At 40.2% G+C, this 17,710-nt stretch overlaps 1 pseudogene; it reads left to right on the top strand.

Moving 5' to 3' along the window:
* Positions 1-9,237: 9,237 nt before the first annotated feature.
* LOC145537747 (heat shock transcription factor, Y-linked-like) lies at positions 9,238-15,069 on the top strand (annotated as a pseudogene).
* The last annotated feature ends 2,641 nt before the right edge of the window (positions 15,070-17,710 follow it).

Genomic DNA, 17,710 nt, shown 5'->3' with positions numbered 1-17,710 from the left:
AATAGAGGAAAACAACAGAATGGGAAAGATTAGAGATCTCTTCAAGAAAATTAGAGCTACCAAGGGAACACGTCATGCAAAGATGGGCTCGATAACGGGCAGAAATGATAGGGACCTAGCAGAAGCAGAAGATATTAAGAAGAGGTCTCAAGAATACACAGAACTGTATATATCTATAACTCTACCGATATCTATATCTATATCTATATATCTATATCTTCAAGACGCAGATAATCACAATGGTACGACCACTCACCTAGAGCCAGACATCCTGGAATATGAAGTCAAGTGGGCCTTACAGAGCATCACTAGGAACAAAGCTAGTGGAGGTGCTGGAATTCCAGTTGAGCTATCTTGAAATCCTGAAGGATGATGCTGTGAACGTGCTGCACGCAATACGCCGAAAAATTTGGAGAACTCCGCAGTGGCCACACGACTGGAAAAGGTCAGTTTTCATTCCAATCCCAAAGAAAGGCAGTGCCAAAGAATGCTCAAACTACCGCACAATTGCACTCATCTCCCACGCTAGTAAATCAATGCTCAAAATTCTCCAAGTCATGCTCCAGCAATATGTGAACTGTGAACTTCCGGATGGTGAAGCTGGTTTTAGAATAGGCAGAGGAACCGTCCAGTCGAAGCTATGGTTGTTCCAGTAGTCATGTATGGATGTCAGAGCTGGAGTAGAAAGAAAGTTGAGCACCAAAGAATAGATGCTTTGAAACTGTGATGTTGGTGAAGACTCTCGAGAGTCCTTTGGCCTGCAAGGAGATCCAACCAGTCCACCCTAAAGAACATCAGTCCTGCATGTTCGTTGGAAGGACTGATGCTGAAGCTGTAACTCCAACAATTTGGCCGCCTGATGTGAAGGACTGACTGATTAGAAAGACCACCCTTATGGCAGAAAGTGAAGAAGAACAAAAGAACCTCTGATGAAAGTGAAAGAGGAGAGTGAAAAAGTTGGCTTAAAGCTGAACGTTCAGAAAACTAAGATCATGGCATGTGGTCCCATCACTTGATGGGAAATAGATGAGGAAACAGTGTCAGACTTTATTTTGGGGGGCTCCAAAATCACTGCTGATGGTGATTGCAGCCATGAAATTAAAAGATGCTTACTGCTTGGAAGGAAGGTTATGGCCAACCTAGATAGCATATTGAAAAGCAGAGACATTACTTTCCAACAAAAGTCTGTCTAGTCAAGGCTACGGTTTTTCCAGTGGTCATGTATGGATGTGAGATTCGGATGGTGAAAAAGCTGAGTGCCGCAGAATTGATGCTTTTGAGCTGTGGTGTTGGAGAAGACTCTTGAGTGTTCCTTGGACTGCAAGGAGATCCAGTCAATCCATTCTAAAGGAGATCAATCCTGGGTGTTCACTGGAAGGTCTGATGATGAAGCTGAAACTCCAATACTTTGGCCATCTCATGCCAAAAGTTGACTCATTGGAAAAGACCCTAATGCTTGGTAGGATTGGGAGCGGGAGGAGAAGGGGACGACAGAGGGTGAGGTGATTGGATGGCATCACTGACGCGATGGACATGGGTTTGGGTAAACTCCGAGAGTTGGTGATGGACAGAGAGGCCTGGTGTGCTGCAATTCATGGGGTCACAAAGACTGGGACATGACTGAAAGACTCAACTGAAGTTAACGGATGCTGGGAAAGATCAAAGGTGGGAGGAGAAGGGGACAACAAAGGACAAGTTGGTTGGATGGCATCGCCAACTCAATGGACATGAGTTTGAGTAAACTCCGGGGTGTTGGTGATGGACAAGGAGGCCTGACTTGCAGCAATCCATGGGCTCACAAAGAGTCGGACATGACTGAAAGACTAAACTGAACTTAACTGATGCTGGGAAAGACCAAAGGTGGGAGGAGAAGGGGACAACAAAGGACAAGTTGGTTGGATGGCATCACCAACACAATGGACATGAGTTTGAGTAAACTCCGGGGTGTTGGTGACGGACAAGGAGGCCTGACTTGCAGTAGTCCATGGGCTTGCAAAGGATTGGACACAACTAAGCCACTGAACAGACTGACTGAACTCAAAATCAAAGAAAGGGATTCTGGGAAATGTAGCTCCAGACTAGGCAAATTAACACAGCGGAGCACAGAGCACTTGACTTACTAAACCCTTCTGCTTCACTTAGTAGGGTGAATTGAGCTTTGAAAAACCGACCTGACTGATAAAGAGACTTTGGGCAAGTCTGCAGTGAGGAGATTTTTAGTCACTGCTTTAATTTTCCATCGTACAAATCTGCATTAGAAACAGTCTGAATGTCATTTTCCCCACCTGCCTTACAGTCAGAACGTAACCATGGGACCTAGGCTCAATCAATTAGATGCACCCAGATGGTACCCAGGCTCAGCCAATCAAATACATCCAGATGGCACTTAAGGACAATTAGGTACAGCCACATGAAATGTAGGCTTAGCCAATGGATCCACCTACAGGTGAAAGCAATGCAAGTGAATTCTGATGCATAGAATTCAATCTAGAGGAGGTGGAAGGGACATAAGCCATGTCACTAGTGACAGCCACTGTGTCTGGAGCCAGTGGTAGTGACAGTTCAGTTCAGTCACTCAGTCGAGTCCGACTCTGTGACCCCATGAACCGCAGCATGCCAGGCATCCCTGTCCATCACCAGCTCCTGAAGTTCACCCAAACCCATATCCATTGAGTTGGTGATGCCATCACACCATCTCATCCTCTGTCATCCCCTTCTTCTCCTGCCCTCAATCTTTCAGAACACCAGGGTCTTTTCCAGTGAGTGACAGAAGATCCTGCACTCAAACTCTATAATGTTCATGGCTGTCTCTCCAGCCATCCCTCCCAGAAATCCGAGTCACTTAATATCCTTTAATAAGTTTCTTTCCTGCTCAAAGTTACCTGTAATGAATTCTATTCTTTCCAGTAGAAAGCTGAGACCCCTCTAACTTCATTTAACCATCTCGCCTCTTTCCAAAACTAGATAAAATAAGGAACAGTGTCCACCCCCATGGGCAGTGGAGTCAGGGAGAGGCATTTTGTCAAATTACTATAGTGCCACAGACTCTGGGCCAGTGTCACCTGTGAGGGGGTCACTGACCTGGGTTGTGAGTCGGGTAGACCCATTTGAATCCTGGCTGTGGCGCTGACTGGCCTGTTGTGTGATATTGCGCATATCACTTTCCTCATCTCGAGAATGGACTATGCTTAGTGTTGCCTCCTGGGGATATCATAGAGAGCAAAAGATTCCTGTACGGAGCAATCTCTCAACCACACAGCTCAGCTTATTGGACACACCCACACCAGTGATGATAAAAGGAATGAGAGTGACCTTTCTTTTGCTGGATTAAAGAAAATAAATAATAATAGAGGTGGTGTCCTCATGTAGTCCAAGATGAAGATGGTCTGTGAACGCTGCAGTTTAGAAAAGTTACATGTTTTTGGTTTTATATTTTTTAGTTTTCTTTTTTTTATTATATTTATTTTAATTGGAGGCTAATTATGGTACAATATCATAGTGGTTTTGTCATGCATTGACATGAGTCAGCCACAGGTGTACATGGGTTTCCCATCCTGAACCCCCACTCTCTCCCAATTCCATCCCTCTGGGTCACCCCAGTGCATCAGCTATGAGCACCCTGTCTCATGCATTGCACCTGCACTGGAGGTCTGTTTCACATATGAAAATATACATGTTTCAATGCTATTCTCTGAATCCATCCCAGGCTTGCCTTCTCTCACAGAGTCCAGAAGACTCTTCTATACATCTGTGTCTCTTTTCCTGTCTTTCACATAAGGTTATCATCACCATCTTTCTGAATTCCATATGTGTGTGTGTGTGTGTGTGTGTGTGTGTGTGTGTGTGTGTTATTGGTGTTTTTCTTTCTGGCTTACATCACTCTGTTTAATAGGGTCCAGTTTCATCCACCTCGCTAAAACTGGTTCAAATGCATTCTTTTGAATGGCTTAGTAATATTCCATTGTGTATATGTACCACGGCTTTCTTATCCATTCATCTGCTGATGTACATCTGGGTTGCTTCCGTGTCCTGGCTATGATAAACAGTGCTAGGGTGAACACTGGGGTACACGTGTCTCTTTCAATTCTGGATTCCTCAGGGTTCACGCCCAGCAGTAGGACTGCTGAATCATATGGCAGTTCCATTTTGAGGTTTTTAAGGCATCTCCACACTGTTCTCCATAGTAGCTCTAATAGTTTGCATTTCCATCAACAGTGTAAGAGGGTTCCCTTTTCTCCACACCCTCTCCAGGATTTATTGTTTGTAGACGTTTGGATAGCAGCCATTCTGACTGGTGTGAGATGGTACCTCATTATGGTTTTGCTTTACATTTCTCTGATAATGAGTGATGTTAATCATCTTTTCAAGAGTTTGTTAGCCATCTGTATGTCTTCTTTGAAGAAATGTCTGTTTAGTTCTTTGGCCCATTTTTTGATTGGCTCGCTTATTTTTCTGGAATTGAGCTGCAGGCGTTACTTGTATAGTTTTGAGATTAATTCATTGTCAATTGCTTCATTTGCTATAATTTTGGCCCATTCTGAAGGCAGTCTTCTTCCCTTGCTTATAGTTTCCTTCACTGTGCAAAAGCTTTTAAGTTTATTTAGGTCCAATTTGTGGATTTTTGCTTTAATTTCCATTACTCTGGGAGGTGGGTCATAGAGGATCCTGCTGTGATTTCTGTCAGAAAGTGTTTTGCCTATGTTTTCCTCTAGGAGTTTTATACTTTGTGGTCTTACATTTGGATCTTTAATCCATTTTGAATTTATTTTTGTGTGCGGTGTTAGAAAGTGTTCTAGTTTCACTCTTTTACAAGTGGTTGACCAGTTTTCCCAGCACAACTTGTTAAAGAGATTGTCTTGTCTTCGTTGTATATTCTTGACTCCTCTATCAAAGATGAAGTGTCCATAGGTGCGTGGCTTGACCTCTGGGCTTGCTATTTTGATTCATTTATCTATATTTCCGTCTTTGTGCTAGAACCACGCTGTCTTGATGACTGTAGCTTTGTAGTATAGCCTGAAATCAGGCAGGGTGATTCCTCCAGATCCATTCTTCTTTCTCAAGATTGCTTTGGCTATTCGAGGTTTTTTGTAATTCCATACAAATTGTGGAATTATTTCTTCTAGTTCCCTGAAAAATACCGTTGGTAGCTTGATAGGGATTGCATTGAATCTATAGTTTGCTTTGGGTAGGATACTCATTTTCAATATATTGATTCTTTCAATCCATGAACACGGTATATTTCTCCATCTATTTGTGTCCTGTTTGATTTCTTTCACCAGTGTTTTATAGTTTTATATATATATATATATATTTATATAGATAGATAGATAGATAGATAGATAGATCTTTTGTTTCTTTAGGTAGATATATTCCTCAGTATTTTATTGTTTTCATTGGAGTGGTGAATGGAATTCTTTCTTTAATTTTTCTTTCAGTATTCTCCTTGTTAGTGTTTAGGAATGCAAAGGATTTCTGTGTGTTCATTTTGTATCCTGCAACTTTACTATATTCATTGATTAGCTGTAGTAATTTTCTGGTGGAGTGTTTAGGATTTTCTCTGTAGAGGATCATGGCATCTGCAAACAGTGAGTGTTTTACTTCTACTTTTCCAATCTGGGTTCCTTTTATTTCTTTTTCTGCTCTGATCGCTGTGGCCAAACTCCCAAAACTATGTTGAATAGTAGTGGTGAGAGTGGGCACCATTGTACTGATCCTTACTTTAGGGGCATTGCTTTCAATTTTTCACCATTGGGGATAATGTTTGCTGTGGGTTTGTCGTGTATATCTTTTATTCTGTTGAGATTTGTTCCTCCAATGCCTGCTTTCTGGAGGGTTTTGATGATAAATGGATGTTGAATTTTGTCCAAGGGTTTCTCTGCATCTATTAAGATAATCACATGATTTTTATCTTTCAATTTGTTAATGTGGTGTATTATGTTGATTAGTTTGTGGATATTGAAGAATCCTTGCATCCCTGGGATAAAGCCCACTTGATCATGATGTATGATCATTTTAATATGTTGTTGGATTCTGCTTGCTAGAATTTTGTTAAGGGTTTTTGTGTCTATGTTCATCAGTGATATTGCCCTGTGGTTATATTTATTTATTTATTTATTTTCGTGGCATCTTTGTCTGGTTTTGGTATTAGGGTGATGGTGGCCTCATAGAATGAGTTTGGGAGTTTCCCTTCCTCTGCAATTTCCTGGAAGCATTTGAGTATGACAGGTATTATCTCTTCTCTCACTTTTTGGTAGAATCCAGCTGTGCAGCCGTCTGGTCCTGGGCTTCTGTTTGCTGGAAGATTACTGATTACACTTTCAATTTCCGTGCTTGTGATGGGTGTGTTAAGATTTTCTTTTTCTTCCTGGTTCAGTTTTCAGAAGTTGTACTTTTCTCAGAATTTGCCTACTTCTTGCAAGTTGTCCATTTTATTGGCATATAGTGGTTGATAGTAGTGTCTTAAAATCCTTTGTATTTCTGTGTTGTCTGTTGTGATCTCTCCATTTTCATTTCTAATTTTGTTGAGTTGATTCTTCTCCCTTTGTTTCTTGATGAGTCCGGCTAATGGCTTGTCAATTTTATATATCTTCTCAAAGAACCATCTTTTAGCTTTGTTGATTTTTGCTCTGGTCTGTTTTGTTTCTTTTACATTTATTTCTGCTCTATTATATGATTTCTTTCCTTCTACTAACCCTGGGGTTCTTCAATTCTTCCTTCTCTAGTTGCTTTAGGTGTAGAGTTAGGTTATTTATTTGACTTGGTTCTTCTTTCTTGAGGGAAGCCACTTTTGCTATGAACCTTCGCCTTTGCACTCATTCTATAGCGTCCCATAGGTTTTGGGTTGTTGTGTTTTCATTTTCATTCGTTTCTATGCATGTTTTGATATCTTTTTGGATTTCCTCTGTGACTTGTTGGTTATTTAGCAGCGTGGTATTCAGCCTTCATATGTTTGAATTTTAAATAGTGTTCTCTTGCAGTTGACATCTAGTCTCACTGCACTGTTGTCAGAAAATATGCTTGGAATGATTGCAAGGTTTTTTGAATCTACCAAGGTTGCACTTATGGCCGAGGATGTGATCAGTCCTGGAGAGGTTTCCATATGTACTTGAGAAAAAGGTGAAACCCATTGTTTTGTGGTGAAATGTCATATCGATATCAATTATGTCTAACCGGTCCATTGTATCATTTAAAGTTTGTATTTCCTTGTTAATTTTCTGTTGACTTGATCTATCCATAGATGTGAGTGGGGTAGTAAAGTCTTCCACTATGACTGTGTTATCATTAGTTTCCCCTTTCCTGCTTGTTAGCCTTTGCCTTACATATTGTGGTTCTCCTATGTTGGGTGCATGTGAATTTATAATCATTATATCTTCTTCTCGGATTGATGTTTTGATCATTATGTAGTGTCCTTCTTTGTCTCTTTTCACAGGCTTTATTTTAAAGTCTATTTTGTCTGATATGTGTATTGCTACTCCTGCTTTCTTCTGGTCTCAATTTGCTTGGAATACCTTTTTTCCAGCCCTTCACTTTCAGTCTGTATGTGCCCCTTGTTTGGAGGTGGGTCTGTTGTAGACAACATAAACAGTGGTCTTGTTTGTGTGTCCATTCAGCTAGTCTTTGTCTTTCGTTTGGGGCATTCGACCCATTTGCATTTAAGGTAACTATTGATAAGAATGATCCTGTTGCCATTTGCTTTGCTGTTTTGGGTTCGAGTTTATACAACCTTTCTGTGTTTCCTGCCTAGAGAAGATCCTTTAGCATTTGTTGAAGAATGAAAAGAAGAGTTGGGAATAAAAATGTCTCTACAGTATCTTCTATAGTCCGAGGTTATAAGAAGAAGCATGTTAAAGCAAGGGGTAATGTGGATGATCACAACTCTGACTTTCATCCTGAAACTTGAGGACAGAGTGTATTTCCAGCCTGCACAAGTTGAAGTGTGCCATTCATACGAAAGCCTTCTACCATCCAGATAGCTGCTGAAACAAGTGCCCTAACTTGAAATGATTTCTCTTCTCCATCATGAATATCAGTGAGACCACAGGAGCATACTGTGATACATCAATTTGCAGCTGCTTTAGTTGTTGTTGTTGTTTTAATTGAAGAGTAATTGCTTTACAGCATTTTGCTGTATTCTGTCAGAATTCAAAATAAATCAACCAGAGTCACATATATCCCCTCCCTTTGGGAATAACCTCCCATCTCCCTCCCCATCCCACAATCTAGGTTGAGCATTTGTCATGGGATTTCACATAGCAGCTGTGCTAAATCAAATGGCTCCAGTGAAAATTTTGCAGCTATGTCTACTTCTGTTTCTCCATACCACAACTTATGTCCATTACAGAACAGTTAGTTTGGGCTGAGGGTGGAGCCTTCTACCTTTCCAGATTGGTATGGTAATATGTCAGCCCATGACCGTCCTTTTCCTAAACTACAACAGTCAGGCAATTTAGTTTTCCCAGTGTCAAAGATCCCTGATACATCTGCTGCTTCTCTTTCAAGATCCACTCATCAATCATCTTCATTATTTGAAAACGGTCCTAATACAACTGATCTACCAAATAGGTGTCAGATTACGGAGGATATCAAAGTGTAAAATTAATGTTGGGAGATGTCAACAAATTCCTACAATTCTCTTATTTGAAGAATAAAGGTACAAATTCATCTTCATTGGGCCAATTTTTATTTTGAAATAATTAAGAGTAAAATGAGTCTTTATTTCCGTGCCTGACTATTTTACTCTGCATAATATAAACACTTCTGTGCATGGTCATAAAATAAACACTACACTTGCTTTCACTGAAACCCACAGTCAGTTGATTGACTTTATTGCATAGAAGCGAGCAGACCCATGTTTGGTTTGGTAACAGTCCTGAATGTTAAGAATATGTGTCTAGAAGGGTGATCAATCACTTTTATTTCAGGAACCAAGTAGACTTATTGATGTGATTTTTCTGTGTAAAAATTCTTTAGGAATGACATTTTGCAGGTTTCCTGTTTTTGGTTACTATTTATGCAAGCAGCCTTTATTTTAAGTTGATGTAGAAGTAAACACTGGTTGAACATTGGCCTTCAATTGCTAGAAGATCAGTGACTTTGTGATGTCACAGCTTTTTGACTTTGAGAACCATGCTGATGGCCTAGAGAGTTTATCTCTGTACGCCAGCCAAGCAGCATTTGAAGTTGGCGTGTGTAAAGTCAGACAAATGAGAAAAGTATCTGGAGAAAGATTTCTCTGAGATGGCACATATTCCTTCAGAAATTCAAGATGTGCCTCGTAAAGATGTATCAAGTGGTTCCAAAACCTCCATTAGATCTTCTTCGTGTGATTACACACTTACTGGGGACTCAGTTTTGAGATCTATGATTGAAGAATATGCTTTTCAGGCTTTGTCTGAGGGATTTAGGATAAAAAGGCCACGCTACACGTTTTCTGTCTCTAAAACAAATGAGTTGAATGATTTTCTTTCACTCAATTTTGCTCAAAAACTCTGGACTATAGTTGAAAGTGATCAGTTTGAATCTGTTTGGTGGGATGAGAGTGGCACTTCTATAGTGATCAATGAAGAACTCTTCAAGAAAGGAGTCTTGGAAAGAAAGGCCCCTTTCAGAATATTTGAAACTGATAGTATGAAAAGTTTAGTTCGTCAGCTTAACCTTTATGGGTTTAGTAAAAAGCGACAAACTTTTCAAAGATCTGCTTCACTACCTGACTTTCTGGAAGAAGAAAACAATGTCTCTGTTTTGAGCAAGGTAAGCCAAAATTTCCACTTACTGTCAATATATAAGTTTAAGTCATGTGACTTAGAAAGCATGTTCACATATGTAGCTAAAACCGAATTTAAATTTGAGATAGCAGATTGTTGAACACGTTTTATTTTTTGAAGTTGAGAACAGCTGGAGGTTAAAATATTTGATATTTAATATACTCTCCTAGCAAGTTGAAATCGGATACATGTCCTCAAGGTACCTTAAGTGGTATTTACTGTATATATACAACATATTTTTTAGTTGAGGAGTATAGTTGTTTCTAACATGTAAGGTGTTAAAACTACTAATGGAGGGGTTTTCTTTGATTCTATTTAATTGGCATCATTAAAGGAATATATTTTTATACTTTAACTTTGCTTGTCAGTTTTACCCTGGTTTATAAAAAACTAAATAAATGTATCCTTTGAATTTAGTTACAGATCTACCATAATCCAAATTTCAAAAGAGGTTATCCCGAACTTTTAGGAAGAATGAAAAGAAGAGTTGTATTCCCAGTTTTTTAAGGAATCTCCACACTGTTCTCCATAGTGGCTGTACTAGTTTGCATTCCCACCAACAGTGCAAGAGGGTTCCCTTTTCTCCACACCCTCTCCAGCATTTATTGCTTGTAGACTTTTGGATAGCAGCCATTCTGATTGGTGTGAAATGATACCTCATTGTGGTTTTGATTTGCATTTCTCTAATAATGAGTGATGTTGAGCATCTTTTCATGTGTTTGTTAGCCATCTGTATGTCTTCTTTGGAGAAATGTCTGTTTAGTTCTTTGGCCCATTTTTTGATTGTGGGAATGCAAACTAGTACAGCCACTATGGAGAACAGTGTGGAGATTCCTTAAAAAACTGGGAATACAACTGCCATATGACCCAGCAATCCCACTGCTGGGCATATACACCGAGGAAACCAGAATTGAAAGAGACGCGTGTACCCCAATGTTCATCGCAGCACTGTTTACAATAGCCAGGACATGGAAGCAACCTAGATGTCCATCAGCAGACGAATGGATAAGGAAGCTGTGGTACATATACACAATGGAATATTACTCAGCCATTAAAAAAAATACATTTGAATCGGTTCTACTGAGATGGATGAAACTGGAGCCCATTATACAGAGTGAAGTAAGCCAGAAAGAAAAACACCAATACAGTATACTAATGCATATATATGGAATTTGAAAGATGGTAACGATAACCCTATATGTGAGACAGAATAAGAGACACAGATGTATGGAACAATTTTATGGACTCTGAGGGAGAAGGTGAGGGTGGGACGTTCTGGGAGAATAGCATTGAAACATGTATATTATCATATCCATGTTCGATGCATGTGACAAGGGCTCAGGGCCGGGGCAATGGGATGATCCAGAAGGATGGGATGGGGAGGGAGGTGGGTGGGGGGTCCAGGAAGGGGAACACATGTAAACCCATGGCTGATTCATGTCAATGTATGGCGAAAACTATTACAATATTGTAAAGTAATTAGCCCCCAACTAAAATAAATAAATTTATATAAAAAAAAGAAGAGTTGGGATTAGCAATGTGTTTCCGAAATCTTCATTAGTTCCCGATTACCAGAAGAAGCATGCTAAAGCAAGGGTCAACATATATGATCGTAACTCTGGTTTTCATGCTGAAACTAGTGGAGAGAGTCTATTTTCAGCTTCCACCAGTTTAAGTGTGCCTTTCCCACAAAAGACTTATACCAGCCAGATAGTCCCTAAAACAAGCGCCCTATCTCCGTGTGACTTTCCTTCCCCATCAATGTCAGTGAGACAAACAGAGCAGAATGTGGTAGATCAACCTGCTGTTGTAAACCAGTTGAGCATTTTTAATTGGCACTCCCATAGCACTTTACTCAAGTAAATGGCCACGTTGAGAACTTTGCTACTACCGCTACATCTAGTTCTCAGAACCACATCGTATCTCCATTATGCAGCAGTTCTTTTGGGCTGATGGTGGAGCCTTCTACATTTCCAGACAGGTATAGCGATATGTCAGCCCATGACAGTCCTCTTCCTAACCAGCAACAGAGAGGCAACTCAAGGTCCCCAGTGCCAACGATCGCTTTTACACCCACCTCCTCTCTTTCAAGTCAATTCATCCACGATATTCCTTATGTGAAAACCATGCTAATTAAAACTGACCTACCAAATAAGTATCAGCTTATGGAACCGAATGGAGATTAAAATTTACTTTGGGAGATGTCAACAAATACCTACAATTCTTGTATTTGAACAATAAAATTACACGTTCATCTTCACAGTTTTGTTTTCTATTTTGAAACAATGAAGAGTAAATTAAGGCTTTATTTCAATGTCTGGCTATTTTTCTGCACTCTTTTATAAACTCTTCAGTTCAAGAAAACCTCCGTTAGGCATCCTAGGTAAATGGCACCTAATCTATTGTTTCTAAGCAAGAAAATGAGAACAAAGGGGAAAGAGGTAATGGATGTAAAGTGATTTGGGAAATCAACCCTGCTGAAATGAATGGGTGTCTAAATGAGGATGGTACGGGTGAAGGAAGACATACAAATAAAATCAAAAAAAAGCACATCTACACAGTACGTACCTTAGTGCATTCACAGTTACATGATATTCTATTAGGTATCGGTAGAGTCTTAAGATAGAGAAGGAAATGGCGCCCCGCTCCAGTATTCTTGCCTGGAGAATTCCGTGGAAAGAGGCTCCTGGTGGGCTGCTGTCCATAGGGTCGCACAGAGTTGGACACAACTGAAGTGACTTAGCAGCAGCAGAGTCTTAAGACATTAGACAGGAGATTGTCTTCATTATAGAAATTCATTTCATATTGGAAAATATAGATATTGTAGCATGTCCAAAGTTAGGATAACCATTATACCATCACTGGGATACCAAAGATTACAGGACATAATCAGTGACTGGACCATGGCCAGCACAAGATAGGTATTTTACAAGTGGTACTGTATAGGGTCATTTTAGCTCTGCTCTCCTTAAGGCGTACCTTTATTTCCTGCCACCATGATTCCACCCTATATTTCCTAATGCTTATTTAGATTTTGCTTATCTGTTCCCTCAGAGACAAAACAAATCCCTGTGGTGATTGCAGCACCTCAGGATGGTTAACAAGTTCTTTGAAGACATGATATTTGTTTTCCATAGTAGTTTCAGTATCATCCTCTTACACCGTGCTTCTGGAGCTACAATCACACACACTGCTTTCAGACGTGCTAAGCCCCTTCTCCTCAAAACTTTGCCTCAACTCTTTCTTGGGGTTGGAAGGGACCTCTGTTCACCCTCCTACCAAGGTGAGCAGAGATATCAGGTCTTCAATGTGTTTTGGGTCTACCCTCTTTTCTTTACGTATCTTTCACATCAGCTAAAATGTGTACTTACTGAATTATCAACAAAGAAACATAATCACGAACCAAATGCTATATACATTACTCAACAACATCCTATAACCTGCACTATTATCATAATTGACCTTTCCTACTTACTGAGAATCTTTTCCCGGTTGATAAATATATATCTTATATGTTCATGAATGTCAAATGTGGGAATTCAAATTATAAAATGATTGCTGCTCTCATGAAGTTTACAGTCTATAAGAACCCATACTAGTCATGTTGTTTCAGGCCCCAGTTCCCTAAAATTCAGTAGTAGTTACAGAGATATTTATGAAAAAACAAACAAACGAAAAAGAATCATTCATTTTAATTCTCTAGAAAAGTCATGGAGTAAGGAAAGATCAAAATCAATGGCTGATCCTTCATATAGTTCACAATGAAGTAAGATGAACAGAGTGTCTGACAGTTGGACTCCCCAGTCTGTCATGAACACTACCTAGAAATCTTGGCAATCTCCACTTTGTGGCCATTTCTTTAGACAGTGGTGGCCATATCAAGTCATGGCCCTGTTTTGGTATGGTAACCCATATAGGACAACACCAAGTTAAGTTCACCGTTCTCATGTTTGGGGCTAATGCAGAGTGAAAGCTGTGGACTATTTGTGTAGATCAGGGAGGTGTCCAAACAGCACACACTTTTTCTTTCACTGAAAACTTTCATTAAACTCAGCGGAGAACACTATACTTTAGAGAGGTAAGCATTTTGCAGCGCTTGTAAGAGTTATTGAAATCGGTGCCCTAAGTTATTATTTCAAGCCCAAAGTCCAAAGGTCTGGTTTTCGATTTCAGGCATCTTACTATGGAGCCAAATTTGCATGCTTGGAGAAATAGCACCTTAAAAGCAATCATATCTTCTATTTCATTGCCGTGTACTGATTATTCCTTCTCACTCCCTTTGATCTTCTTTTCCTGTTCTGCTTTGAGTGGCAGGTCCTTCTCGAAAAGAATAGGACCAATTCCCTTGGTGCTCTGTGGTAACTTGGAAAAGACATGCATAAGGACATGCAATATATTATGTGGGAAAGCTACTGTTTTTGTTCCCTCCTGGAAACATATTATTAAATTGTACCTCAACTGTCCTACCACGGGAAGCCTGGTTACATGATACATTACTTTGGTGATCAGTTCCCATATGGCTTTAACATATCAGTACCTTTAATTCTCAAAAGCTTATAGAGAAGATATCTCAATACAGTAGGGAAATATTATACATGAGTTCAGTGTTCTTTCCTGTACTTATTTATTTTATAATTTGTGCCTAAAATAGTGAAAGTGAGAACAAAAATTTAAGTGAGTTAACTCAGTGAGTTAAACACAGAAGATTGAGACAAGAAGTAGAAGAAGTGATGGGAGAAGATCAGAGGATGAAATTGCATGCTTATAATGGAACAAGAAAATGTGTAACTGCAGGGCCTAAATAGCTCAATATGACTTCAGTATTGTTTCCCTACAAATTATTTTCATTTTAGCAAATCACAGAATAGTCTTACATGCAAAGTATTTTAAGATCCCATGGAATGCACAAGGAAAGCGTATCTTTTAAAACATTCTGATTTAAAATGTCTCTAGAGACATATCATTCAAGTAGAAAACAATTTCCAAAATTAAGCCTAGAGACAAGTATCAGAGGAACTCTAGGAAGTTCATAGGTGTCCTTCAGTGAGTCCTTGGGTTTTCTTTTCTTTTTGTAATTGTGTTTAAGCATGTAAGATCATGACTGTGCTTGTGTGTGTGTGTGTGCATCAGATTAAGAATGTGTTTGTGAGTGTATGTCTGGGCTCTCTTTTGGGCTTTTATGTTAGAAATTTCGGCTGAAGAAATAGTTCATTCAAAAATATAGCCAGGCACAAATTAAAATGCCCATTCAAAACTCTTCTTTCTCTTTTCAAAGTGCAAGACAAATGGATGCATCAAAGGTTGAAAGCATTTCAATAATAACCAAGCTACTCCGCCCAAACATAGTTAAAAACTATAGTACTCTCCCAATGAACCCAGCAAAAGATGAGTGGGACCTTAGGTATCTATTATGCCTGGCAATAACAAAACACCCACCCTCTAATACGGCAGTACTCAAGAAGGCCATGTAGAGGCCTGGAGTTTCAACCAGGCCTTCCTGTAATAGGATACGACCTTCCTATAGGAGGCTGCACACTCGCCAGTAATGAACACTCTTAGGCATCAAATGAAACTAAGGACAAAACCTGGAATTCTCTTCCCACATGGTGGAAGTCACCTTCCCCCTTCCCAAGTGGATGAGATAGACAGTTCAAATAAAAGGAATTTTTATAACATGGCTCACATTCTTCTCACATAATACCTGAAATGTCCAAGCCCCACCACACTGCTAAGCAGCTGACTACACAGGTCTTCTGGTCTCAAATCTGTGTGACAATCATCACATAAGAATTTTATGAATATTTGAGATGCATTGATAGTGCGGATCTGTAAAGCCAAACGTCTTTGAGATCTGATTCAAATAGGAAAACTGTGTACTCCCTGTCTTCAGTTTTATGGGGATTTCACATGCATTCACACACGTCCACCATGCTCAACCTTCATCTGAAGACAAAAACTGTGACATTAAGAGAAGAAGAATGGTCTATTCACAGAGAAGGCCAGTGGTAAAGTCAAAATGGATCCAGTTTCCTGCCTACATCCCTGCTGAGTAGTGTAACCGCTTGTAAGCATTCCTAAGGGCAACTAGGATACACAAGTCAAAGATGCTTCTCCCAGGATTACAGAGTTGGATTGAGAAGCTATACGTTTGTTTACCTCTCATCCCATTCTTAAGATCACATACCATAACTGTTAACCCATCAGAAGATGGGCAGCTCTAGCACATATTTAGAGACAATGCCTGCTTCTGCCTAAGACCAAGGTTGTAGATCCAAGTGGCATATAGGGTAAGGTTTCCATCTCAGGACACCACATGACTCCCCAGGGATTCTCCTTCTCTGGAAAGCTCTCAAAAGATGATGTGAGAAGAATATTTTGAGGGAGGAAAACAAGGAAACCGACAAGAGTTGTGTTCTTTCTAATTGTCTTCAGTCTCACTTATCATCCCATGTATAATGACAAAGTCTCCCCAGCACTGCCAATACCAATTTTTTGATGTTCTTCAGCCACTCAGTCTTGTCTGACTCTTTGTGACTCCATGTACAGCAAGAACCCTGGGTTCCCCTGCCTTTCAAATCACCAGTTTACTCAAACTCATGACTTTTGAGTCAGTGATGCTTTGCAGCCATCTCACCCTCTGGCATTCCCTTCTCGTCCTTCCCTCAATCTTTCCCAGCATCAGTTTCTTCCCAGTGATTTCACTCTAGGCCCTAAGTGGTCAATATATTGGCTCTTCATGGTCAGCGTCAGAACTTCCGTGAATAGTCTGAGTTGAACTCCTTCATGCTTGACTAGTTTGAACTCCATACTCGCAACAGAACTCTCACACATCTTCTCCAGACCCACTACTGCAAAGCATCGGTATTTTGGCACTCAGTTCCTGTGGTCCTGCTCACTCCACCATACGTTACTCCTGAAAATCAACTTTGACCATTCGGATCTTTTTCAGTAATCACTCAGCTTATTAACATGGTGTCTAGATTGGTCGTAGCTTTTCATGCAAGTGGCAAGTGCCTTTTCGTTTCGTGGCTGAAGTCACTCCCCGCAGTGATATCAGAGGTCAAGAAAGTGAAACCTGTCACTGAGTCAATTGTATCCCATTGCTAGATCTCAAAATGTTTGGACCACATTCCATGATCTTATTTTTAGTGTTTGTTGGTTTGTGTTTAGATTGAGTTTTAATCCAGCTTTTCGTTTCACCTCATCAAAAGGCTCTTTAGTCCCTAGGGTTTTTCAGCCATTTGTGTGTTGTCATCTTATAACTAAGGTTGTTCATACTTCTCACAATAATTCTGTTTCCAGCTTCAAATTCTTTCAGCAAGTTATTGTCCATGATATACTCTGCACAGAAGTCAAATAAGCTGGGTGACAATATATAGCCTTGATGTATTTCCTTCCCTATTTTGTACCAGCCCGTTGTTCCTTCTCCAGTTCCAACTGTTGTTTCTTGACCTGCATGCACCTTTCCCAGGAAACAGGTATGGTGGTCTTACATTCTTATCTCTTTAAGAATTTTCCACAGTTTGTTGTGACCCACACAGTCTAAGGGCTTCCCCTGTGACTCAGATGGTAAAGTGTCTGCCTGCAATGGGGGAGGCCAAAGTTCGATCCCCGGGTCTGGAAGATCCCCTGGAGAAAGAAATGGTAGGCGACAGTCCATGGGGGTCGCAAAGAGTCAGACACAAATGAATGACCTCACTTTCACATGCAGTCTAAGCCATTAACAGAGACTATAAAGGAGATGTAAATGACTTTATGAAACATCCTTGCTTTTTCTATGATCCAGACTCCAATTAAGGTTTACCTATTAAGATTAAATGACTAACTACACCTGCCTGCTCTCTCTCTCTCCGTTTCAAGTTGTTGCTGCTGCAGCTGCTAAGTCGCTTCAGTCGTGTCCGACCCTGTGCGACCCCAGAGACGGCAGCGTACCGGGCTCCTCCGTC

The sequence above is a fragment of the Giraffa tippelskirchi genome, chromosome Y, assembly GCF_054371585.1.
Source record: "Giraffa tippelskirchi isolate mGirTip1 chromosome Y, T2T-mGirTip1v1.2.pri, whole genome shotgun sequence".
In the NCBI taxonomy this organism is placed as follows: Eukaryota; Metazoa; Chordata; class Mammalia; order Artiodactyla; family Giraffidae; genus Giraffa; species Giraffa tippelskirchi.
Note: the sequence above shows the minus strand (reverse complement) of the source record. Positions and strands in the feature narration are given on the sequence as shown.